General features: G+C 50.5%; 16 non-coding genes across 16 annotated transcripts; all 16 read right to left on the reverse strand.

Moving 5' to 3' along the window:
* Nucleotides 1-88: 88 nt before the first annotated feature.
* On the reverse strand, nucleotides 89-182 carry LOC139704848 (small nucleolar RNA SNORD116). Its single transcript, XR_011706858.1, has one exon. It is a non-coding gene; the product is annotated as a small nucleolar RNA SNORD116 (small nucleolar RNA).
* Nucleotides 183-1,152: 970 nt separating this feature from the next.
* Nucleotides 1,153-1,246, reverse strand: LOC114104790 (small nucleolar RNA SNORD116). The gene has a single exon (XR_003584896.2). It is a non-coding gene; the product is annotated as a small nucleolar RNA SNORD116 (small nucleolar RNA).
* A 960-nt stretch (nucleotides 1,247-2,206) lies between these two features.
* LOC139704849 (small nucleolar RNA SNORD116) lies at nucleotides 2,207-2,300 on the reverse strand. The gene has a single exon (XR_011706859.1). It is a non-coding gene; the product is annotated as a small nucleolar RNA SNORD116 (small nucleolar RNA).
* Nucleotides 2,301-3,271: 971 nt separating this feature from the next.
* Nucleotides 3,272-3,365, reverse strand: LOC139704846 (small nucleolar RNA SNORD116). The gene has a single exon (XR_011706856.1). It is a non-coding gene; the product is annotated as a small nucleolar RNA SNORD116 (small nucleolar RNA).
* A 960-nt stretch (nucleotides 3,366-4,325) lies between these two features.
* On the reverse strand, nucleotides 4,326-4,419 carry LOC139704850 (small nucleolar RNA SNORD116). Its single transcript, XR_011706860.1, has one exon. It is a non-coding gene; the product is annotated as a small nucleolar RNA SNORD116 (small nucleolar RNA).
* Nucleotides 4,420-5,387: 968 nt separating this feature from the next.
* Nucleotides 5,388-5,480, reverse strand: LOC139704853 (small nucleolar RNA SNORD116). The gene has a single exon (XR_011706863.1). It is a non-coding gene; the product is annotated as a small nucleolar RNA SNORD116 (small nucleolar RNA).
* A 956-nt stretch (nucleotides 5,481-6,436) lies between these two features.
* On the reverse strand, nucleotides 6,437-6,530 carry LOC139704852 (small nucleolar RNA SNORD116). Its single transcript, XR_011706862.1, has one exon. It is a non-coding gene; the product is annotated as a small nucleolar RNA SNORD116 (small nucleolar RNA).
* A 968-nt stretch (nucleotides 6,531-7,498) lies between these two features.
* Nucleotides 7,499-7,592, reverse strand: LOC139704854 (small nucleolar RNA SNORD116). The gene has a single exon (XR_011706864.1). It is a non-coding gene; the product is annotated as a small nucleolar RNA SNORD116 (small nucleolar RNA).
* Nucleotides 7,593-8,563: 971 nt separating this feature from the next.
* On the reverse strand, nucleotides 8,564-8,657 carry LOC114082138 (small nucleolar RNA SNORD116). The gene has a single exon (XR_003580924.1). It is a non-coding gene; the product is annotated as a small nucleolar RNA SNORD116 (small nucleolar RNA).
* A 957-nt stretch (nucleotides 8,658-9,614) lies between these two features.
* LOC139704859 (small nucleolar RNA SNORD116) lies at nucleotides 9,615-9,708 on the reverse strand. Its single transcript, XR_011706869.1, has one exon. It is a non-coding gene; the product is annotated as a small nucleolar RNA SNORD116 (small nucleolar RNA).
* Nucleotides 9,709-10,623: 915 nt separating this feature from the next.
* LOC139704857 (small nucleolar RNA SNORD116) lies at nucleotides 10,624-10,717 on the reverse strand. Its single transcript, XR_011706867.1, has one exon. It is a non-coding gene; the product is annotated as a small nucleolar RNA SNORD116 (small nucleolar RNA).
* Nucleotides 10,718-11,675: 958 nt separating this feature from the next.
* On the reverse strand, nucleotides 11,676-11,769 carry LOC139704855 (small nucleolar RNA SNORD116). The gene has a single exon (XR_011706865.1). It is a non-coding gene; the product is annotated as a small nucleolar RNA SNORD116 (small nucleolar RNA).
* A 970-nt stretch (nucleotides 11,770-12,739) lies between these two features.
* Nucleotides 12,740-12,833, reverse strand: LOC139704858 (small nucleolar RNA SNORD116). The gene has a single exon (XR_011706868.1). It is a non-coding gene; the product is annotated as a small nucleolar RNA SNORD116 (small nucleolar RNA).
* A 957-nt stretch (nucleotides 12,834-13,790) lies between these two features.
* LOC139704860 (small nucleolar RNA SNORD116) lies at nucleotides 13,791-13,884 on the reverse strand. The gene has a single exon (XR_011706870.1). It is a non-coding gene; the product is annotated as a small nucleolar RNA SNORD116 (small nucleolar RNA).
* Nucleotides 13,885-14,799: 915 nt separating this feature from the next.
* On the reverse strand, nucleotides 14,800-14,893 carry LOC139704847 (small nucleolar RNA SNORD116). The gene has a single exon (XR_011706857.1). It is a non-coding gene; the product is annotated as a small nucleolar RNA SNORD116 (small nucleolar RNA).
* Nucleotides 14,894-15,850: 957 nt separating this feature from the next.
* On the reverse strand, nucleotides 15,851-15,944 carry LOC139704856 (small nucleolar RNA SNORD116). Its single transcript, XR_011706866.1, has one exon. It is a non-coding gene; the product is annotated as a small nucleolar RNA SNORD116 (small nucleolar RNA).
* Nucleotides 15,945-23,464: the final 7,520 nt, after the last annotated feature.

Consider the following 23,464-nt stretch of genomic DNA (forward strand, 5'->3'; position numbering starts at 1 on the left):
ATACGTTATGTCAGGAGCACAAGTTTTGGAAGCCCCGGCAGCTCTCCCTGGACCCTGCCACCTCTGTCTCTGTCTATGCCAACGTGCCGGACCTCAGTCACGATGAGCGAGACGGTAATGGGTTTTCACTCATTTTGTTCAGCTTTTCCAAGGAATGTTATTGGAGGACTCATCATCGATCCACGCACGCCGGATGCACCAACCGCGTCACGTCCCTGGCCGGGCCGCGGCCCGACCGAGCACAGTCATTCGGATGGTATTTCCACACCAACCCTCATAGCCTAGAACAACTGGCTTGGCACGGGGGAGGTGGACCAGCCAAGCTTACCGTCTTGGCCACCCTCCGGCCTGTTTCCCAGTCCGCGAACACAGGGATGCCAAACACAAACAGGACCCCACGGCCTCAGCACAGGTGGACACGCTCCACTCAGCCACCAGGCACGCCTCCCTCGGCCCGCCACCTTGTCCTGAAGAGTGTACACAAATGAAAAGCAACCATGAGGACAATGGCCCGATGCCAAGGCTCTCTTCCCTGATACCAGCTTCCTGTCGGCTGAGTATACTCCCCAATGCTCACCATACACTGTCTTGCATCCCCAATCCACAGAGAGCTGATCCACAATCCTGCACCTGGGGGCTAGATCCACACACACAGGGAACTTGGGTGCACCATCTTGGGAGGATAGTTTGCTATAGGCCTCCCTTTCCGCACCTTCTAGGCCTCACCCGGGGAATGCCTGCTGCAATTTTCCACATCCGTCTTGTACCTGTCCTCCCCTCTAACCTCCACACTCCACCCGGCTGACCGCTGCAAGAATGTCTGCTGCACCCTCACCCACTGCTCCTATAAGAAAGGGAGGGCCAGGACTAGCCCTCTCCAGGCCACCTCTTACCTCCAAGACATCCCAACCTTTAAAAGAGGGCGCTTGGACACCTCACACCTCTTGTTCCCCCAGCAGGCCTGGTTCTGCTGAGCATCTCATTCTGCTCAGCCAAGAATACTCAGCGGCCACACGCACATGAACAGGGCCACAGCCCACCTTTCCACATTGGCCGGGCCTAGGATTTCGCTCATGGGGAGGACAAGTATTGGAAGCCCCGGCAGCTATCCCTGGCCCCTGCCAACTCTTCCTCTGCCTCTGCCAACGTGCTGGACCTCAGTCACGATGAGCGAGACGGTAGTGGGTTTTCACTCATTTTGTTCAGCTTTTCCAAGGAATGTTATTGGAGGACTCATCATCGATCCAAGCACGCCGGACGCACCAACCGCGTCCACGCCCCTGGCCGGGCCTGGGCCCGACCGAGCACATTTGGGGGGCGGTATTTCCACGCCAATCCTGCATATCCTCCAACAACTGCCTTGACATGGTGGAGGTGGACAAACAAATCTTACCGTCTTCACCACGCACCGGCCTTTGTCCCAGTCACGAACACAGGCATTCCAACCAGAAAAAAGGACCCAAGGGCCTCAGCACAGGTGGGCACGCTCCAATCTGCCACCAGGAAGCCTTCTCGCTCGCCGTCTCCTCCTGAAGAGTGCACACAAACGACAAGCAACCATGAGAACAAAGGCCCGGTGCCAGGCCCCTCCTCTCCGATGCCAGCTTCCTGTAGGCTGAGGAAAATCCTCAATGCTCAGGATATACTCTCCTGCATCCCCAATATACAGAGAGCTAATCGAGAACCGCACATCTGGGGGCTACGGCCACACACCCGGAGAACTTGCGCGCGCCATCTTGGGAGGATAGTTCGCTACAGGCTTCGCATTGCGCACCTTACACGCATCACCAAGGGTCTGCCTACTGCAACATTCCACTTCCGCCATGTTCCTGTCCTCCACTCCACCCCGCTGTCCCTGACATAACGTATGCTACACACTCACCCAGTGGTCCCATCAGGAAAAGAAGGGGCCACGGCTATGCCTCGTGCCTACAGAGAACCTCGTGCCTCCAAGTCATCCCAACCTTTTAAAAGAGGGCGCTTGGACACCTCACATCTCTGTTGCCCCAGTAGGCATAGCCCCTTCGAGCACCTGATTCGGCTCAGCCAAAATGCCGAGCGGCCACACGCACATGGACGGAGCCACAGCTCAGCTGTGGGCATCGGGCCTGGCCTAGGAATTCGCATATGAGGAGCACAAGTTTTGGAAGCCCCGGCAGCTCTCCCTGGACCCTGCCACCTCTGTCTCTGTCTATGCCAACGTGCCGGACCTCAGTCACGATGAGCGAGACGGTAATGGGTTTTCACTCATTTTGTTCAGCTTTTCCAAGGAATGTTATTGGAGGACTCATCATCGATCCAAGCACGCCGGACGCACCAACCGCGTCCACGTCCCTGGCCGGGCCGCGGCCCGACCGAGCACAGTCATTGGGATGGTATTTCCACACCAACCCTCATAGCCTACAACAACTGGCTTGGCACGGGGGAGGTGGACCAGCCAAGCTTACCGTCTTGGCCACCCTCCGGCCTGTTTCCCAGTCCGCGAACACAGGGATGCCAAACACAAAACAGGACCCCACGGCCTCAGCACAGGTGGACACGCTCCACTCAGCCACCAGGCACGCCTCCCTCGCCCGCCACCTTGTCCTGAAGAGTGTACACAAATGAAAAGCAACCATGAGGACAATGGCCCGATGCCAAGGCTCTCTTCCCTGATACCAGCTTCCTGTCGGCTGAGTATACTCCCCAATGCTCACCATACACTGTCTTGCATCCCCAATCCACAGAGAGCTGATCCACAATCCTGCACCTGGGGGCTAGATCCACGCACACGGGGAACTTGGTGCACCATCTTGGGAGGATAGTTTGCTATAGGCCTCCCTTTCCGCACCTTCTAGGCCTCACCCGGGGAATGCCTGCTGCAATTTTCCACATCCGTCTTGTACCTGTCCTCCCCTCTAACCTCCACACTCCACTCGGCTGACCGCTGCAAGAATGTCTGCTGCACCCTCACCCACTGCTCCTATAAGAAAGGGAGGGCCAGGGCTAGCCCTCTCCAGGCCACCTCTTACCTCCAAGACATCCCAACCTTTTAAAAGAGGGCGCTTGGACACCTCACACCTCTTGTTCCCCCAGCAGGCCTGATTCTGCTGCGCATCTCATTCTGCTCAGCCAAGAATACTCAGCGGCCACACGCACATGAACAGGGCCACTGCCCACCTTTCCACATTGGCCGGGCCTAGGATTTCGCTCATGGGAGGACAAGTATTGGAAGCCCCCGGCAGCTATCCCTGGCCCCTGCCAACTCTGCCTCTGCCTCTGCCAACGTGCTGGACCTCAGTCACGATGAGCGAGACGGTAGTGGGTTTTCACTCATTTTGTTCAGCTTTTCCAAGGAATGTTATTGGAGGACTCATCATCGATCCAAGCACGCCGGACGCACCAACCGCGTCCACGCCCCTGGCCGGGCCTGGGCCCGACCGAGCACATTTGGGGGCGGTATTTCCACGCCAATCCTGCATATCCTCCAACAACTGCCTTGACATGGTGGAGGTGGACAAACAAATCTTACCGTCTTCACCACGCACCGGCCTTTGTCCCAGTCACGAACACAGCCATTCCAACCAGAAAAAAGGACCCAAGGGCCTCAGCACAGGTGGGCACGCTCCAATCTGCCACCAGGAAGCCTTCTCGCTCGCCGTCTCCTCCTGAAGAGTGCACACAAACGACAAGCAACCATGAGAACAAATGCCCGGTGCCAGGCCCCTCCTCTCCGATGCCAGCTTCCTGTAGGCTGAGGAAAATCCTCAATTGCTCAGGATATACTCTCCTGCATCCCCAATATACAGAGAGCTAATCGAGAAACCGCACATCTGGGGGCTACGGCCACACACCCGGAGAACTTGCGCGCGCCATCTTGGGAGGATAGTTCGCTACAGGCTTCGCATTGCGCACCTTACAGGCATCACCAAGGGTCTGCCTACTGCAACATTCCACTTCCGCCTTGTTCCTGTCCTCCACTCCACCCCGCTGTCCCTGACATAACGTATGCTACACACTGACCCAGTGGTCCCATCAGGAAAAGAAGGGCCACGGCTATGCCTCGTGCCTACAGAGAACCTCGTGCCTCCAAGTCATCCCAACCTTTTAAAAGAGGGCGCTTGGACACCTCACATCTCTGTTGCCCCAGTAGGCATAGTCACTTCGAGCACCTGATTCGGGTCAGCCAAAATGCCGAGCGGCCACACGCACATGGACGGAGCCACAGCTCAGCTGTGGGCATCGGCCTGGCCTAGGAATTCGCAATATGAGGAGCACAAGTTTTGGAAGCCCCGGCAGCTCTCCCTGGACCCTGCCACCTCTGTCTCTGTCTATGCCAACGTGCCGGACCTCAGTCACGATGAGCGAGACGGTAATGGGTTTTCACTCATTTTGTTCAGCTTTTCCAAGGAATGTTATTGGAGGACTCATCATCGATCCACGCACGCCGGATGCACCACCGCGTCCACGTCCCTGGCCGGGCCGCGGCCCGACCGAGCACAGTCATTCGGATGGTATTTCCACACCAACCCTCATAGCCTAGAACAACTGGCTTGGCACGGGGGAGGTGGACCAGCCAAGCTTACCGTCTTGGCCACCCTCCGGCCTGTTTCCCAGTCGCGAACACAGGGATGCCAAACACAAAACAGGACCCCACGGCCTCAGCACAGGTGGACACGCTCCACTCAGCCACCAGGCACGCCTCCTCGCCCGCCACCTTGTCCTGAAGAGTGTACACAAATGAAAAGCAACCATGAGGACAATGGCCCGATGCCAAGGCTCTCTTCCCTGATACCAGCTTCCTGTCGGCTGAGTATACTCCCCAATGCTCACCATACACTGTCTTGCATCCCAATCCACAGAGAGCTGATCCACAATCCTGCACCTGGGGGCTAGATCCACACACACAGGAACTTGGGTGCACCATCTTGGGAGGATAGTTTGCTATAGGCCTCCCTTTCCGCACCTTCTAGGCCTCACCCGGGGAATGCCTGCTGCAATTTTCCACATCCGTCTTGTACCTGTCCTCCCCTCTAACCTCCACACTCCACCCGGCTGACCGCTGCAAGAATGTCTGCTGCACCCTCACCCACTGCTCCTATAAGAAAGGGAGGGCCAGGACTAGCCCTCTCCAGGCCACCTCTTACCTCCAAGACATCCCAACCTTTAAAAGAGGGCGCTTGGACACCTCACACCTCTTGTTCCCCCAGCAGGCCCTGGTTCTGCTGAGCATCTCATTCTGCTCAGCCAAGAATACTCAGCGGCCACACGCACATGAACAGGGCCACAGCCCACCTTTCCACATTGGCCGGGCCTAGGATTTCGCTCATGGGGAGGACAAGTATTGGAAGCCCCGGGCAGCTATCCCTGGCCCCTGCCAACTCTGCCTCTGCCTCTGCCAACGTGCTGGACCTCAGTCACGATGAGCGAGACGGTAGTGGTTTTCACTCATTTTGTTCAGCTTTTCCAAGGAATGTTATTGGAGGACTCATCATCGATCCAAGCACGCCGGACGCACCAACCGCGTCCACGCCCCTGGCCGGGCCTGGGCCCGACCGAGCACATTTGGGGGTGCGGTATTTCCACGCCAATCCTTCATATCCTCCAACAACTGCCTTGACATGGTGGAGGTGGACAAACAAATCTTACCGTCTTCACCACGCACCGGCCTTTGTCCCAGTCACGAACACAGGCATTCCAACCAGAAAAAAGGACCAAGGGCCTCAGCACAGGTGGGCACGCTCCAATCTGCCACCAGGAAGCCTTCTCGCTCGCCGTCTCCTCCTGAAGAGTGCACACAAATGACAAGCAACCATGAGAACAAAGCCCGGTGCCAGGCCCCTCCTCTCCGATGCCAGCTTCCTGTAGGCTGAGGAAAATCCTCAATGCTCAGGATATACTCTCCTGCATCCCCAATATACAGAGAGCTAATCGAGAACCGCACATCTGGGGGCTACGGCCACACACCCGGAGAAATTGCGCGCGCCATCTTGGGAGGATAGTTCGCTACAGGCTTCGCATTGCGCACCTTACACGCATCACCAAGGGACTGCCTACTGCAACATTCCACTTCCGCCATGTTCCTGTCCTCACTCCACCCCGCTGTCTCTGACATAACGTATGCTACACACTGACCCAGTGGTCCCATCAGGAAAAGAAGGGCCACGGCTATGCCTCGTGCCTACAGAGAACCTCGTGCCTCCAAGTCATCCCAACCTTTTAAAAGAGGGCGCTTGGACACCTCACATCTCTGTTGCCCCAGTAGGCATAGCCCCTTCGAGCACCTGATTCGGCTCAGCCAAAATGCCTAGCGGCCACACGCACATATACGGAGCCACAGCTCAGCTGTGGGCATCGGCCTGGCCTAGGAATTCGCATATGAGGAGCACAAGTTTTGGAAGCCCCGGCAGCTCTCCCTGGACCCTGCCACCTCTGTCTCTGTCTATGCCAACGTGCCGGACCTCAGTCACGATGAGCGAGACGGTAATGGGTTTTCACTCATTTTGTTCAGCTTTTCCAAGGAATGTTATTGGAGGACTCATCATCGATCCAAGCTCGCCGGACGCACCAACCGCGTCCACGTCCCTGGCCGGGCCGCGGCCCGACCGAGCACAGTCATTGGGATGGTATTTCCACACCAACCCTCATAGCCTACAACAACTGGCTTGGCACGGGGGAGGTGGACAGCCAAGCTTACCGTCTTGGCCACCCTCCGGCCTGTTTCCCAGTCGCGAACACAGGGATGCCAAACACAAAACAGGACCCCACGGCCTCAGCACAGGTGGACACGCTCCACTCAGCCACCAGGCACGCCTCCCTCGCCCGCCACCTTGTCCTGAAAAGTGTACACAAATGAAAAGCAACCATGAGGACAATGGCCCGATGCCAAGGCTCTCTTCCCTGATACCAGCTTCCTGTCGGCTGAGTATCCTCCCCAATGCTCACCATACACTGTCTTGCATCCCCAATCCACAGAGAGCTGATCCACAATCCTGCACCTGGGGGCTAGATCCACACACACGGGGAACTTGGGTGCACCATCTTGGGAGGATAGTTTGCTATAGGCCTCCCTTTCCGCACCTTCTAGGCTTCACCCTGGGAATGCCTGCTGCAATTTTCCACATCCGTCTTGTACCTGTCCTCCCCTCTAACCTCCACACTCCACCCAGCTGACCGCTGCAAGAATGTCTGCTGCACCCTCACCCACTGCTCCTATAAGAAAGGGAGGGCCAGGGCTAGCCCTCTCCAGGCCACCTCTTACCTCCAAGACATCCCAACCTTTCAAAAGAGGGCGCTTGGACACCTCACATCTCTGTTGCCCCAGTAGGCATAGCCCCTTCGAGCACCTGATTCGGCTCAGCCAAAATGCCGAGCGGCCACACGCACATGGACGGAGTCACAGCTCAGCTGTGGGCATCGGCCTGGACTAGGAATTCGCATATGAGGAGGACAAGTATTGGAAGCCCCGGCAGCTCTCCCTGGACCCTGCCACCTCTGTCTCCGACTATGCCAACGTGCCCGACCTCAGTCACGATGAGCGAGACGGTAATGGGTTTTCACTCATTTTGTTCAGCTTTTCCAAGGAATGTTATTGGAGGACTCATCATCGATCCAAGCACGCCGGACGCACCAACCGCGTCCACGTCCCTGGCCGGGCCGCGGCCCGACCGAGCACAGTCATTGGGATGGTATTTCCACACCAACCCTCATAGCCTACAACAACTGGCTTGGCACGGGGGAGGTGGACCAGCCAAGCTTACCGTCTTGGCCACGCTCCGGCCTGTTTCCCAGTCGCGAACACAGGGATGCCAAACACAAAACAGGACCCCACGGCCTCAGCACAGGTGGACACGCTCCACTCAGCCACCAGGCACGCCTCCCTCGCCCGCCACCTTGTCCTGAAGAGTGTACACAAATGAAAAGCAACCATGAGGACAATGGCCCGATGCCAAGGCTCTCCTCCCCGATACAAGCTTCCTGTCGGCTGAGTATCCTCCCCAACGCTCACCATACACTGTCTTGCATCCCCAATCCACAGAGAGCTCATCCACAATCCTGCACCTGGGGGCTAGATCCACACACACGGGGAACTTGGGTGCGCCATCTTGGGAGGATAGTTTGCTATAGGCCTCCCTTTCCGCACCTTCTAGGCTTCACCCGGGGTATGCCTGCTGCAATTTTCCACATCCGTCTTGTACCTGTCCTCCCCTCTAACATCCACACTCCACCCCGCTGAAAGCTGCAAGAATGTCTGCTGCACCCTCACCCACTGCTCCTATAAGAAAGGGAGGGCCAGGACTAGCCCTCTCCAGGCCACCTCTTACCTCCTAGACATCCCAAACTTTTAAAAGAGGGCACTTGGACACCTCACACCTCTTGTTCCCCCAGCAGGCCTGGTTCTGCTGAGCATCTCATTCTGCTCAGCCAAGAATACTCAGCGGCCACACGCACATGAACAGGGCCACAGCCCACCTTTCCACATTGGCCGGGCCTAGGATTTCGCTCATGGGGAGGACAAGTATTGGAAGCCCCGGCAGCTATCCCTGGCCCCTGCCAACTCTGCCTCTGCCTCTGCCAACGTGCTGGACCTCAGTCACGATGAGCGAGACGGTAGTGGGTTTTCACTCATTTTGTTCAGCTTTTCCAAGGAATGTTATTGGAGGACTCATCATCGATCCAAGCACGCCGGACGCACCAACCGCGTCCACGCCCCTTGCCGGGCCTGGGCCCGACCGAGCACATTTGGGGGGCGGTATTTCCACGCCAATCCTGCAGATCCTCCAACAACTGCCTTGACGTGGTGGAGGTGGACAAAGCAATCTTACCGTCTTCACCACGCACTGGCCTTTGTCCCAGTCACGAACACAGTCATTCCAACCAGAAAAAAGGACCCAAGGGCCTCAGCAGAGGTGGGCACGCTCCAATCTGCCACCAAGAAGCCTTCTCGCTCGCCGTCTCCTCCTGAAGAGTGCACACAAACGACAAGCAACCATGAGAACAAAGGCCCGGGGCCAGGACCCTCCTCTCGATGCCAGCTTCCTGTAGGCTGAGGAAAATCCTCAATGCTCAGGATATACTCTCCTGCATCCCCAATATACAGAGAGCTAATCGAGAACCGCACATCTGGGGGCTACGGCCACACACCCGGAGAACTTGCGCGCGCCATCTTGGGAGGATAGTTCGCGACAGGCCTCGCATTGCGCACCTTACAGGCATCACCAAGGGTCTGCCGACTGCGACATTCCACTTCCGCCTTGTTCCTGTCCTCCACTCCACCCCGCTGTCCCTGAGATAACCTATGCTACACACTCACCCAGTGGTCCCATCAGGAAACGAAGGGCCACGGCTATGCCTCGTGCCTACAGAGAACCTCGTGCCTCCAAGTCATCCCAACCTTTTAAAAGAGGGCGCTTGGACACCTCACATCTCTGTTGCCCCAGTAGGCATAGCCCCTTCGAGCACCTGATTCGGCTCAGCCAAAATGCCGAGCGGCCACACGCACATGGACGGAGCCACAGCTCAGCTGTGGGCATCGGCCTGGACTAGGAATTCGCATATGAGGAGGACAAGTATTGGAAGCCCCGGCAGCTCTCCCTGGACCCTGCCACCTCTGTCTCCGACTATGCCAACGTGCCCGACCTCAGTCACGATGAGCGAGACGGTAATGGGTTTTCACTCATTTTGTTCAGCTTTTCAAAGGAATGTTATTGGAGGACTCATCATCGATCCAAGCACAGTCATTGGGATGGTATTTCCACACCAACCCTCATAGCCTATAACAACTGGCTTGGCATGGGGGAGGTGGACCAGCCAAGCTTACCGTCTTGGACACGCTCCGGCCTGTTTCCCAGTCGCGAACACAGGGATGCCAAACACAAAACAGGACCCCACGGCCTCAGCACAGGTGGACACGCTCCACTCAGCCACCAGGCACGCCTCCCTCACCCGCCACCTTGTCCTGAAGAGTTTACACAAATGAAAAGCAACCATGAGGACAATGGCCCGATGCCAAGGCTCTCCTCTCCGATGCCAGCTTCCTGTCGGCTGAGTATCCTCCCCAATGCTCACCATACACTGTCTTGCATCCCCAATCCACAGAGAGCTGATCCACAATCCTGCACCTGGGGGCTAGATCCACACACACGGGGAACTTGGGTGCGCCATCTTGGGAGGATAGTTTGTTATTGGCCGCCCTTTCCGCACCTTCTAGGCTTCACCCGAGGTATGCCTGCTGCAATTTTCCACATCTGCCTTGTACCTGTCCTCCCCTCCAACCTCCACACTCCACCCTGCTGACCGCTGCAAGAATGTCTGCTGCACCCTCACCCACTGCTCCTATAAGAAAGTTAGGGCCAGGGCTAGCCCTCTCCAGGCCAAGTCTTACCTCCAAGACATCCCAACCTTTTAAAAGAGAGCGCTTGGACACCTCACACCTCTTGTATTCCCAGCAGGCCTGGTTCTGCTGAGCGTCTCATTCGGCTCAGCCATGAATACTCAGCGGACACACGCACATGAACAGGGCCACAGCCCACCTTTCGACATTGGCCGGGCCTAGGATTTCGCTCGTGGGGAGGACAAGTATTCGAAGCCCCGGCAGCTATCCCTGGCCCCTGCCAACTCTGCCTCTGCCTCTGCCAATGTGCTGGACCTCAGTCACGATGAGCGAGACGGTAGTGGGTTTTCACTCATTTTCTTCAGCTTTTCCAAGGAATGTTATTGGAGGACTCATCATCGATCCAAGCACGCCGGACGCACCAACCGCGTCCACGCCCCTGGCCGGGCCTGGGCCCGACCGAGCACATTTGGGGGGCGGTATTTCCACGCCAATCCTGCATATCCTCCAACAACTGCCTTGAAGTGGTGGAGGTGGACAAACCAATCTTACCGTCTTCACCACGCACCGGCCTTTGTCCCAGTCACGAACACAGTCATTCCAACCAGAAAAAAAGACCCAAGGGCCTCAGCAGAGGTGGGCACGCTCCAATCTGCCACCAGGAAGCCTTCTCGCTCGCCGTCTCCTCCTGAAGAGTGCACACAAACGACAAGCAACCATGAAAACAAAGTCCCAGGGCCAGGCCCCTCCTCTCGATGCCAGCTTCCTGTAGGCTGAGGAAAATCCTCAATGCTCAGGATATACTCTCCTGCATCCCCAATATACAGAGAGCTAATCAAGAACCGCACATCTGGGGGCTACGGCCACACACCCGGAGAACTTGCGCGCGCCATCTTCGGAGGATAGTTCGCTACAGGCCTCGCATTGCGCACCTTACAGGCATCACCAAGGGTCTGCCGACTGCGACATTCCACTTCCGCCTTGTTCCTGGTCCTCCACTCCACCCCGCTGTCCCTGAGATAACGTATGCTACACACTCACCCAGTGGTCCCATCAGGAAACGAAGGGCCACGGCTATGCCTCGTGCCTACAGAGAACCTCGTGCCTCCAAGTCATCCCAACCTTTTAAAAGAGGGCGCTTGGACACCTCACATCTCTGTTGCCCCAGTAGGCATAGCCCCTTCGAGCACCTGATTCGGCTCAGCCAAAATGCCGAGCGGCCACACGCACATGGACGGAGTCACAGCTCAGCTGTGGGCATCGGCCTGGACTAGGAATTCGCATATGAGGAGGACAAGTATTGGAAGCCCCGGCAGCTCTCCCTGGACCCTGCCACCTCTGTCTCCGACTATGCCAACGTGCCCGACCTCAGTCACGATGAGCGAGACGGTAATGGGTTTTCACTCATTTTGTTCAGCTTTTCCAAGGAATGTTATTGGAGGACTCATCATCGATCCAAGCACGCCGGACGCACCAACCGCGTCCACGTCCCTGGCCGGGCCGCGGCCCGACCGAGCACAGTCATTGGGATGGTATTTCCACACCAACCCTCATAGCCTACAACAACTGGCTTGGCACGGGGGAGGTGGACCAGCCAAGCTTACCGTCTTGGCCACGCTCCGGCCTGTTTCCCAGTCGCGAACACAGGGATGCCAAACACAAAACAGGACCCCACGGCCTCAGCACAGGTGGACACGCTCCACTCAGCCACCAGGCACGCCTCCCTCGCCCGCCACCTTGTCCTGAAGAGTGTACACAAATGAAAAGCAACCATGAGGACAATGGCCCGATGCCAAGGCTCTCCTCCCCGATACCAGCTTCCTGTCGGCTGAGTATCCTCCCCAACGCTCACCATACACTGTCTTGCATCCCCAATCCACAGAGAGCTCATCCACAATCCTGCACCTGGGGGCTAGATCCACACACACGGGGAACTTGGGTGCGCCATCTTGGGAGGATAGTTTGCTATAGGCCTCCCTTTCCGCACCTTCTAGGCTTCACCCGGGGTATGCCTGCTGCAATTTTCCACATCCGTCTTGTACCTGTCCTCCCCTATAACCTCCACACTCCACCCCGCTGAAAGCTGCAAGAATGTCTGCTGCACCCTCACCCACTGCTCCTATAAAAAGGGAGGGCCAGGACTAGCCCTCTCCAGGCCACCTCTTACCTCCTAGACATCCCAAACTTTTAAAAGAGGGCACTTGGACACCTCACACCTCTTGTTCCCCCAGCAGGCCTGGTTCTGCTGAGCATCTCATTCTGCTCAGCCAAGAATACTCAGCGGCCACACGCACATGAACAGGGCCACAGCCCACCTTTCCACATTGGCCGGGCCTAGGATTTCGCTCATGGGGAGGACAAGTATTGGAAGCCCCGGCAGCTATCCCTGGCCCCTGCCAACTCTGCCTCTGCCTCTGCCAACGTGCTGGACCTCAGTCACGATGAGCGAGACGGTAGTGGGTTTTCACTCATTTTCTTCAGCTTTTCCAAGGAATGTTATTGGAGGACTCATCATCGATCCAAGCACGCCGGACGCACCAACCGCGTCCACGCCCCTTGCCGGGCCTGGGCCCGACCGAGCACATTTGGGGGGCGGTATTTCCACGCCAATCCTGCATATCCTCCAACAACTGCCTTGACGTGGTGGAGGTGGACAAAGCAATCTTACCGTCTTCACCACGCACCGGCCTTTGTCCCAGTCACGAACACAGGCATTCCAACCAGAAAAAAGGACCCAAGGGCCTCAGCACAGGTGGGCACGCTCCAATCTGCCACCAGGAAGCCTTCTCGCTCGCCGTCTCCTCCTGAAGAGTGCACACAAACGACAAGCAACCATGAGAACAAAGGCCCGGGGCCAGGCCCCTCCTCTCGATGCCAGCTTCCTGTAGGCTGAGGAAAATCCTCAATGCTCAGGATATACTCTCCTGCATCCCCAATATACAGAGAGCTAATCGAGAACCGCACATCTGGGGGCTACGGCCACACACCCGGAGAACTTGCGCGCGCCATCTTGGGAGGATAGTTCGCTACAGGCCTCGCATTGCGCACCTTAAAGGCATCACCAAGGGTCTGCCGACTGCGACATTCCTCTTCCGCCTTGTTCCTGTCCTCCACTCCACCCCGCTGTCCCTGAGATAACGTATGCTACACACTCACCCAGTGGTCCCATCAGGAAACGAAGGGCCACGGCTATGCCTCGTGCCTACAGAGAACCTCGTGCCTCCAAGTCATCCCAACCTTTTAAAAGAGGGCGCTTGGACACCTCACATCTCTGTTGCCCCAGTAGGCATAGCCCCTTCGAGCACCTGATTCGGCTCAGCCAAAATGCCGAGCGGCCACACGCACATGGACGGAGCCACAGCTCAGCTGTGGGCATCGGCCTGGACTAGGAATTCGCATATGAGGAGGACAAGTATTGGAAGCCCCGGCAGCTCTCCCTGGACCCTGCCACCTCTGTCTCCGACTATGCCAACGTGCCCGACCTCAGTCACGATGAGCGAGACGGTAATGGGTTTTCACTCATTTTGTTCAGCTTTTCAAAGGAATGTTATTGGAGGACTCATCATCGATCCAAGCACAGTCATTGGGATGGTATTTCCACACCAACCCTCATAGCCTATAACAACTGGCTTGGCATGGGGGAGGTGGACCAGCCAAGCTTACCGTCTTGGCCACGCTCCGGCCTGTTTCCCAGTCGCGAACACAGGGATGCCAAACACAAAACAGGACCCCACGGCCTCAGCACAGGTGGACACGCTCCACTCAGCCACCAGGCACGCCTCCCTCACCCGCCACCTTGTCCTGAAGAGTTTACACAAATGAAAAGCAACCATGAGGACAATGGCCCGATGCCAAGGCTCTCTTCCCCGATGCCAGCTTCCTGTCGGCTGAGTATCCTCCCCAATGCTCACCATACACTGTCTTGCATCCCCAATCCACAGAGAGCTCATCCACAATCCTGCACCTGGGGGCTAGATCCACACATACGGGGAACTTGGGTGCGCCATCTTGGGAGGATAGTTTGCTATAGGCCTCCCTTTCCGCACCTTCTAGGCTTCACCCGGGGTACGCCTGCTGCAATTTTCCACATCCGCCTTGTACCTGTCCTCCCTTCCAACCTCCACACTCCACCCCGCTGACCGCTGCAAGAATGTCTGCTGCACCCTCACCCACTGCTCCTATAAGAAAGGGAGGGCCAGGGCTAGCCCTCTCCAGGCCACCTCTTACCTCCAAGACATCCCAACCTTTTAAAAGAGGGCGCTTGGACACCTCACACCTCTTGTTCCCCCAGCAGGCCTGGCTCTGCTGAGCATCTCATTCGGCTCAGCCAAGAATACTCAGCGGCCACACGCACATGAACAGGGCCACAGCCCACCTTTCCACATTGGCCAGGGGTAGGATTTCGCTCATGGGGAGGACAAGTATTGGAAGCCCCGGCAGCTATCCCTGGCCCCTGCCAACTCTGCCTCTGCCTCTGCCAACGTGCTGGACCTCAGTCACGATGAGCGAGACGGTAGTGGGTTTTCACTCATTTTGTTCAGCTTTTCCAAGGAATGTTATTGGAGGACTCATCATCGATCCAAGCACGCCGGACGCACCAACCGCGTCCACGCCCCTGGCCGGGCCTGGGCCCGACCGAGCACATTTGGGGGGCGGTATTTCCACGCCAATCCTGCATATCCTCCAACAACTGCCTTGACGTGGTGGAGGTGGACAAACCAATCTTACCGTCTTCACCACGCACCGGCCTTTGTCCCAGTCACGAACACAGGCATTCCAACCAGAAAAAAGGACCCAAGGGCCTCAGCAGAGGTGGGCACGCTCCAATCTGCCACCAGGAGGCCTTCTCGCTCGCCGCCTCCTCCTGAAGAGTGCACACAAACGACAAGCAACCATGAGAACAAAGGCCCGGTGCCAGGCCCCTCCTCTCGATGCCAGCTTCCTGTAGGCTGAGGAAAATCCTCAATGCTCAGGATATACTCTCCTGCATCCCCAATATACAGAGAGCTAATCGAGAACCGCACATCTGGGGGCTACGGCCACACACCCGCAGAACATGCGCGGGCCATCTTGGGAGGATAGTTCGCTACAGGCTTCGCATTGCGCACCTTACACGCATCACCAAGGGTCTGCCTACTGCAACATTCCACTTCCGCCTTGTTCCTGTCCTCTACTCCACCCCGCTGTCCCTGAGATAACGTATGCTACACACTCACCCAGTGGTCCCATCAGGAAACGAAGGGCCACGGCTATGCCTCGTGCCTACAGAGAACCTCGTGCCTCCAAGTCATCCCAACCTTTTAAAAGAGGGCGCTTGGACACCTCACATCTCTGTTGCCCCAGTAGGCATAGCCCCTTCGAGCACCTGATTCGGCTCAGCCAAAATGCCGAGCGGCCACACGCACATGGACGGAGCCACAGCTCAGCTGTGGGCATCGGCCTGGCCTAGGAATTCGCATATGAGGAGGACAAGTATTGGAAGCCCCGGCAGCTCTCCCTGGACCCTGCCACCTCTGTCTCCGACTATGCCAACGTGCCCGACCTCAGTCACGATGAGCGAGACGGTAATGGGTTTTCACTCATTTTGTTCAGCTTTTCCAAGGAATGTTATTGGAGGACTCATCATCGATCCAAGCACGCGGACGCACCAACCGCGTCCAAGCCCCTGGCCGGGCCTGGGCCCGACCGAGCACAGTCATTGGGATGGTATTTCCACACCAACCCTCATAGCCTACAACAACCGGCTTGGCACGGGGGAGGTGGACCAGCCAAGCTTACCGTCCTGGCCATGCTCTGGCCTGTTTCCCAGTCGCGAACACAGGGATTCCAAACACAAAACAGGACCCCACGGCCTCAGCACAGGTGGGCACGCTCCACTCAGCCACCAGGCACGCCTCCCTCGCCCGCCACCTTGTCCTGAAGAGTGTACACAAATGACAAGCAACCATGAGAACAATGGCCCGGTGCCAAGTCTCCCCTCTCCGATGCCAGCTTCCTCTCGGCTGTCTATACTCCCCAATGCTCACCATACACTGTCCTGCATCCCCAATGCACAGAGAGCTGATCCACAATCCCACACCTGGGGGCTAGTTCCACACACACGGGGAACTTGGGTGCGCCATCTTGGTGGATAGGTTGCTACAGGCCTCGCTTTCCGCACCTTCTAGGCTTAACCAGGGGTATGCCTGCTGCAATATTCCACATCTGCCTTGTACCTGTCCTCCAGTCCATCCGCCACACTCCACCCCGCTGTCTGCTGCGAGACTGTCTGTTACATTTTGTTGGGATGCCAAATAGATAAAAGGACTCCATGTCATCCGCAATGGTGGGCACACTCCTCTTAGCCTGGAGGTCTGTCTCCCTCACCATCTTTTCCTGAAAAACGTTCACAAACGTATTACATCGTGAAAAAATGGCACAGTGACAACACTCTCAGCATTGTTCCCAACCACTTCTTGTTGGTTGGGCACAATCCCAAATTCTCATAACTCACAGCGCTGCTTCCTCACTCCTCAGAAAGATAAGACATCTCCTGTGCCTGGGTACAGGCCTACCCCCCTGGCCCACTGGTCCGCAGGGCCATGGAAGCATTGTTTTCTGAAGGCTTCACTTCCTGCACCTTGGGATGCGTCACAGGAACACTGCTGCTCCACATCCTTTTTGTGATTGTACATCCCCATACCTTCTGTTGCCTGCTCTGAGTCCCTCTGCTCCACCCTTGTACAGTCTTCACCTGAGGTGAACAGGTCAGTGCAAGTCCTCTCCAATCACCCTTATACCTCCAAGTGTTTCCAGGGTTTATGGTACCTGGGCTTCAACAGCTAATACCTGCTGTCCCCCATATGGCCCTGGTTTCTTGCCTCCTAAGTGAATCTCTTCTCTAGCTTCTCCTCTCTTTATCCAAATGGGCCATATTACTGCATCACTGCATCTCCTTCCTTTGCGAGACCATTCCCAGGCCCTACCTATTCTCTAGTTCATTAGATCATCTCTATCCCTAACCTTGCCCTCTTTTTATTTCAGAATAAATTGGGTCAAGTGTATTATTTTCCCCAGCAAACACACACCTTCATGGCCTGCTGATAGTTACAGGGTATTCACATGGGCAACAAAAGCATTTTCCCCCTCACCATGCCCTAGTCTCCTGGTCATCTGGTACTGTAATATAAGAAAACCAAGCAGCCATGCAGAATTGCCAAACCATGCAGTGCCCTCTCGAGTGGGGTGATCCTCCCATAGATCATTCCTGTGCCATGACCCTGGCCTATAAACATGCTCATGATTGGGTAATGAATAGGAACACCTCTTTTTCCACATATATCATATGAACCCTGAAACCTTGTAATGTGTATCCTATTGTGGGTAGAATTACTTGGTGTTTTTCTGCTTAAGCACTGTACCCTCACCCATTCTGTCCAATTTTCAAAAACAAAACCCTCCCACATGAAGGTAATTTTGTTTACAGAGTTACATTTACTGTGGAATCCTGCCACCTCTTTTACTAGTTATTTTCAGGTGATCACTGACTCTGCCCCAGAACAATCCATACCACATGTCCCTCTTCTTTCTGCATTATAATATAAAATACTAATGGCTTGTAAGCCACTCAACATCTAATAAAGTGAATGTGTTTACAGTTTAAAGACTGTACTGAATCTTTAAACCTTAGTGTCATATAAATATTCAACTATAATTTCTACCATTCCATGAAAACAGATTATCTTTACATTTATTATATCTACTTTGTTTTTCTCAGCTGTTTCATAGTTGCATCTCAATTTCTTCTTGGGAATTTTGTTATTTTCTCTTATTTCTTTATTAAATTCAATGAATTTATCCAGTAGAGACCATGCATAGGCATCAACATAATCTGTAATTCTTTTTAGAATTAAATATATAATTAAAATATATATTCTGATCACAAAAGTTAAGAAAGGAATAAAAGTTGATATGAATATTTAAGGATAATTGCAAAATCAAGAATTAAGTCAGTATTAAATATCAGAATGTTAACCAATTGGGGCTGGAGTTGTAGCTAGTGGTAGAGCACTTGCCTAGCATTTGTGAGGCACTGGGTTCTATTCTTAGCACCCCATACAATGAATAAAAAAAATAAATGTCCATCAATATCTAAAATTTTTTTTAAAAAAAGAATGTTAACCAATACATCAAATTAGACATCCCAAGGAAAATTATAAACATCTTGATATAATGAAAAAAAATAGCACAAATGAAAACTTATGGGTTTCTATAAAAGCTATGCTAAGACACAGTTTTATAGCAGTAAACAACTACATGAGAAAGAGCTCAATCTGTTTTATTATTTTACCACTCTAGGAACTATAAAAAGAACCAACTAACTCCAAATGTTGTAGAGGTAAAGAAATGATAAATATTAGAGAAGTGATTGATGAAATTCAGAATCGAAAATTAATCAGATAAAAAATAAAATGAGTTTACATTCAACAAATGTGACAAACTCCTATCTAAATACACAAAAAGCAAATTCAAATAACAAATATAATAAAAAACACATTTCAACTGAAGTCCAAAGAAATAAACTAAATGAAGAAAATATTATAGACAATTTTACACAAGACATTGAAAAATCTCAAAAAATAAATTCCTATAAACATATATAGTACCATGAAGAAATCATAAAATAATGAAAAAATATGGTCAGACCAATAATTTGTATGGAGATATATCAGTAATCAAGAACCTCCTGAAAATAAAATGCAATTAACCAAACAGCATGATTTGTTAATTCTATCAAGCATTTGAAAAATTATAAGTAATCTTCATTGAACACTTCTAAAAGTGAGTAGGAGGAAACATTTCTGTGAGATGAGCATTAACCTAATAACAAAGCCATAAATAGGCACTATAATTATAACAGGACTGATCTGCATTGTTTGTGTTAATCATTGCATTGAACACACTATGAGCAATTTAAATTTCATTTACACAGAAATGTATAAGAAAATATTTGTTTGAAGGGAATTGCAAAGGAGTATATGGAAAAAGGGAGCTGTTTTAGTTTCTACAGTGAGTGTAGAGAAATTGCATGGTGTTGCCAAATTCTTTAATCCAATACTAGTAAATTAAATTCAACAGCACCAGTCAATAGAATATTACAAGAACACAATGAATGACAAAAAATATATAGAAAAATAATGTCCTTTCAAATCATGTAGAGATTGCACTTGACAGAAATCAACACTCATTCATGTCAAAATCAAACAACAAACAAGAAATGGAAAGAAAGTACTTTAAGATAATAAAAATCCTCTAGCAATCATCATAATGAGGTTATAAAGAGTAGAAAATTTTCTTCTAGGAACAAGAACATAATTGTCTTTTACATAGTATTAAGAGCCCTTGTTTGAGTATTTAGTCAAGAAAATTTTATGCAAAGACATCTAACTACAAATGAAAAACAATTATCTCTATTCACAGGAGACATAAGAAACATAAAATATATAAACACACTCACACCCAAGAATAAACTCTCTTAGTACCACAAATCAAATTCCACTAACTATCAAGATACAAAATAACAATTAGGAGGTTTTCAAGATAGGAGAATAGAGGAAGTTGCTTTACTGGGTGCTGCACAGAGTGAAACCAAGGAAACTTCTCAGCATGTTAAGTACTAGAAACCTTCAAGGCCACTAAAATTCACAGGGTAGAAACTCCACTACCTCAGATTCATACTGCTAGATGGGTAGACCCACAAATAACATGAAAAAGCAAGGGAAAAAAATCACCTCAAACAAACCAACATACTTCAAGAACAATCTCACAACATCATGGTGGAAGAAATGTCATAGAAGGAATTTAGAATGTACACTGTCAAACTGATCTGTGAAGTAAAAGAAAATGTAATGAGTGAAATCAGAGAGAAAATACAGGAAGTGAAAGATCACTTCAATAAAAAAAGATTGTGAAAAAAAATCAAGCAGAAATCCTCAAAATGAAGCAATCAATAAACCAAATTAAGAATGCAAAGGAAAGCATCACCAGAATACTAGATCACTTGGAATACAGAGTTTCAGGCAATTAAAACGAAATATATAATCTTGAAAACAACCTGACCATGGAGAAAAGATGTTAAGAGACCATGAACAGAATTTCCAAGAAAAAAGGAATAATATGAAAAGACCACACTTAAGATTTATTGAGGGGCTGGGGTTGTGGCACGCTTGTCTGTGAGGCACTGGGTTTGATTCTCAGCACTGCATATAAATAAGTAAAATAAAGGTCCTTCAACAACTAATAAAAATATTTGTTTAAAAGGTTTATTGGGATAGATGAAGACTCAGATATATAAACCAAAGAATACACAATCTTTTCAATCAAATAATATGAACATTTGCCAAACCTAAATAATGATAATTAAATATAAGGAGGCTTACAGGACCAGAACTATATACAATTACAACATACTCACACCAAGGCACATTATTATGAAAATGCCAAACATACCAAATAAGGATAGAATTTTAAAGGCTACAAAAAAAAGTGGCAAGTAACATTTAGAGGAAAACCAATAAGACCTAGCTGATTTCTCAACCCAGAAATTTCTCAACCCAGAGGTAGAAATTCTTGGAATAATATATACCAGGCTCTGAAAGAAAAGTCATCTGAGAATACTATACCCAGCAAAATTAAGCTTTGGAACTGACAATGAAATAAAAACATTACATGATAAACAAAAGTTGAAAGAATCCACAACTAGAAAGCTTGCACAAAATATTCAATAAAATATTTCATGAAGAAGAAATAAAAAATAAAATTGAAAACCAGTAAAGGGACGAACTACACTAGAAAAATGGTCAATCAAAGGAAAAACTAATTCAAAGTAAAAATCAGAAATAAATCAAAATGGAAGGGAATAAAAATCACTTCTCAATAATAACATTGAATGTAAATGGTCTAAACCCATCAATCAAAAGACACAGACTGGCATATTAGATCAAAAAGCAAGACCCAACAATATGCTTTCTTCAAGAGACTTAACTCATATGCAAAGACATCCACAGACTGAAGGTAAAAGGATGGGCAAAAAAATGTATCATTCCCATGGATCTGGTAAAGAAGCAGAGTTTTTCTATCCTCATACCAGATAAAGTGGATTTCAAGCCAAAGTTAATCAAAAGGGACAGAAGGACATTTCATACTGTTTAAGGGCACTACACATCAATAAGACATAACAATCATAAATACTTATGTCCCAAACAATAGATCACCTACATACATCAAACAATCCCTTCTGAATTTTAAGAATCAAATAGACCACAATGCAATAATACTGGGTAACTTTAGCATGCCTCTGTCACGACTGGATATATCCTCCAAAGAAAAACTAAATCAAAAGGTAAAGAACTAAAAAATACACTCAATGATTCAGACTTTACAGACATATATAGAATATTTCATCCATCAAAAATGTATACAACTTTTTTTTTTTTAATATTTATTTTTTTTTTAGTTTTCGGCGGACACAACATCTTTGTTTGTATGTGGTGCTGAGGATCGAACCCGGGCCGCACGCATGCCAGGCGAGCGCGCTACCGCTTGAGCCACATCTCCAGCCCTATACAACTTTCTTCAGCAGCACATAGATTCTTCCCTAATATAGACCATGTTATAGTTATCACATATGTTGTCATGCAATTATATTATTACCTTAATAAATTTTTAGTATAGGGTTTTTTTAATTTATAAATGACTGCAGAATGCATTAAATTCTTATTACACATATAGAGCACAATTTTTCATATCTCTGGTTGTATAAAAAGTATAATCACAACAATTCATGTCTTCACACAAGTACTTTGGATAATAATGATCATCACATTCCACCAAAATTTATAACCTCATGGCCCCCTCCCTTTCACTCCAATCCCTCTGCCCTATATAGAGTTTATCTATTCTTCCTATGCTCCTATCCCATATGAATAGTGTCCCTATCACACTATGAATCATCTTCCTTAAATCAAAGAAAACATTTGGCATTTGGTTTGGGGGGATTGGCTAACTTCACTTAGCATTATCTTCTCTAGTGCCATCCATTTACCTGCAAATGTCATGATTTTATTCTTTTATTGCTGATTTAATATTCCATTGTGTATATATGCCACATTTTTTAATCCATTAATCCACTGAAGGGCTTCTAGATTGGTTACACAATTTAGCTCTTATGAGTTATGCTGCTACATACATTGATGTGGCTATATCCCTGTAGTATGCCGTTTTTAAGTCCTTTGGGTATATGCCAAGGAAAGGGATAGCTGGGTTAAATGGTGGCTCCATTCCCAATTTTCCATACTGATTTCCACATTGGCTGCAACAATTCGCAGTCCCACCAGCAGTATATGAGTGTACCGTTTTCCCCACACTTATTGTTGCCAACACTTATTGTTGTTTGTTTTCATAATAGCTACCATTCTGACTGGAGCAAGTGAAATGGTTTTGATTTGCATTTCTCTAACTGCTAGTGATTATAAACATTTTTTTCATATATTTGTTGACTGATTGTATATCCTCTTCTGAGAAGTGTCTGTTCAAGTCCTTGGCCCATTTCAAACCAAAGGAATGCACAATCTCTTCAATGAGATAATATCAGGAAATTTCCCAAGCATGAAGAACAAATTGGAAAACCAAATACAAGAGGCTTACAGGACACCAAATGTACAAAATTACAACAGATCTACACCAAGGTACATTATAATGAAAATGTCTAGCATACAGAATAAGAATAGAATCTTAAAAGCTGCAAGAGCGAGGAATCAGATAACATAAAGGGGGAGACCAATTCATATCTCAGCAGATTTTTCAACGCAGACCCTCAAAGCCAGGAGATCATGGAACAAGTTATACCAAGCTCTGAGAAAAAAATGAATGTCAACCAAGAATCATATCCAGCAAAACTAAGCTTTTAGATTTGGTGATGAAATTAAAACCTTCCATGATAAACAAAAGAATTTAAAACTAGAAAACCTGCACTACAGAACATCCTCAGCAAAATATTCCAAGAAGAGGAAATAAAAAACAATGATGAAAATCAGCAGAGGGAGGGATTACACTAAAGGAAAATCTAATAAGAGGAGCAACCAAGTCATGTTAAATGCCAAAAATAAACAAAAA

This window comes from Marmota flaviventris, chromosome 2 (assembly GCF_047511675.1).
Source record: "Marmota flaviventris isolate mMarFla1 chromosome 2, mMarFla1.hap1, whole genome shotgun sequence".
In the NCBI taxonomy this organism is placed as follows: Eukaryota; Metazoa; Chordata; class Mammalia; order Rodentia; family Sciuridae; genus Marmota; species Marmota flaviventris.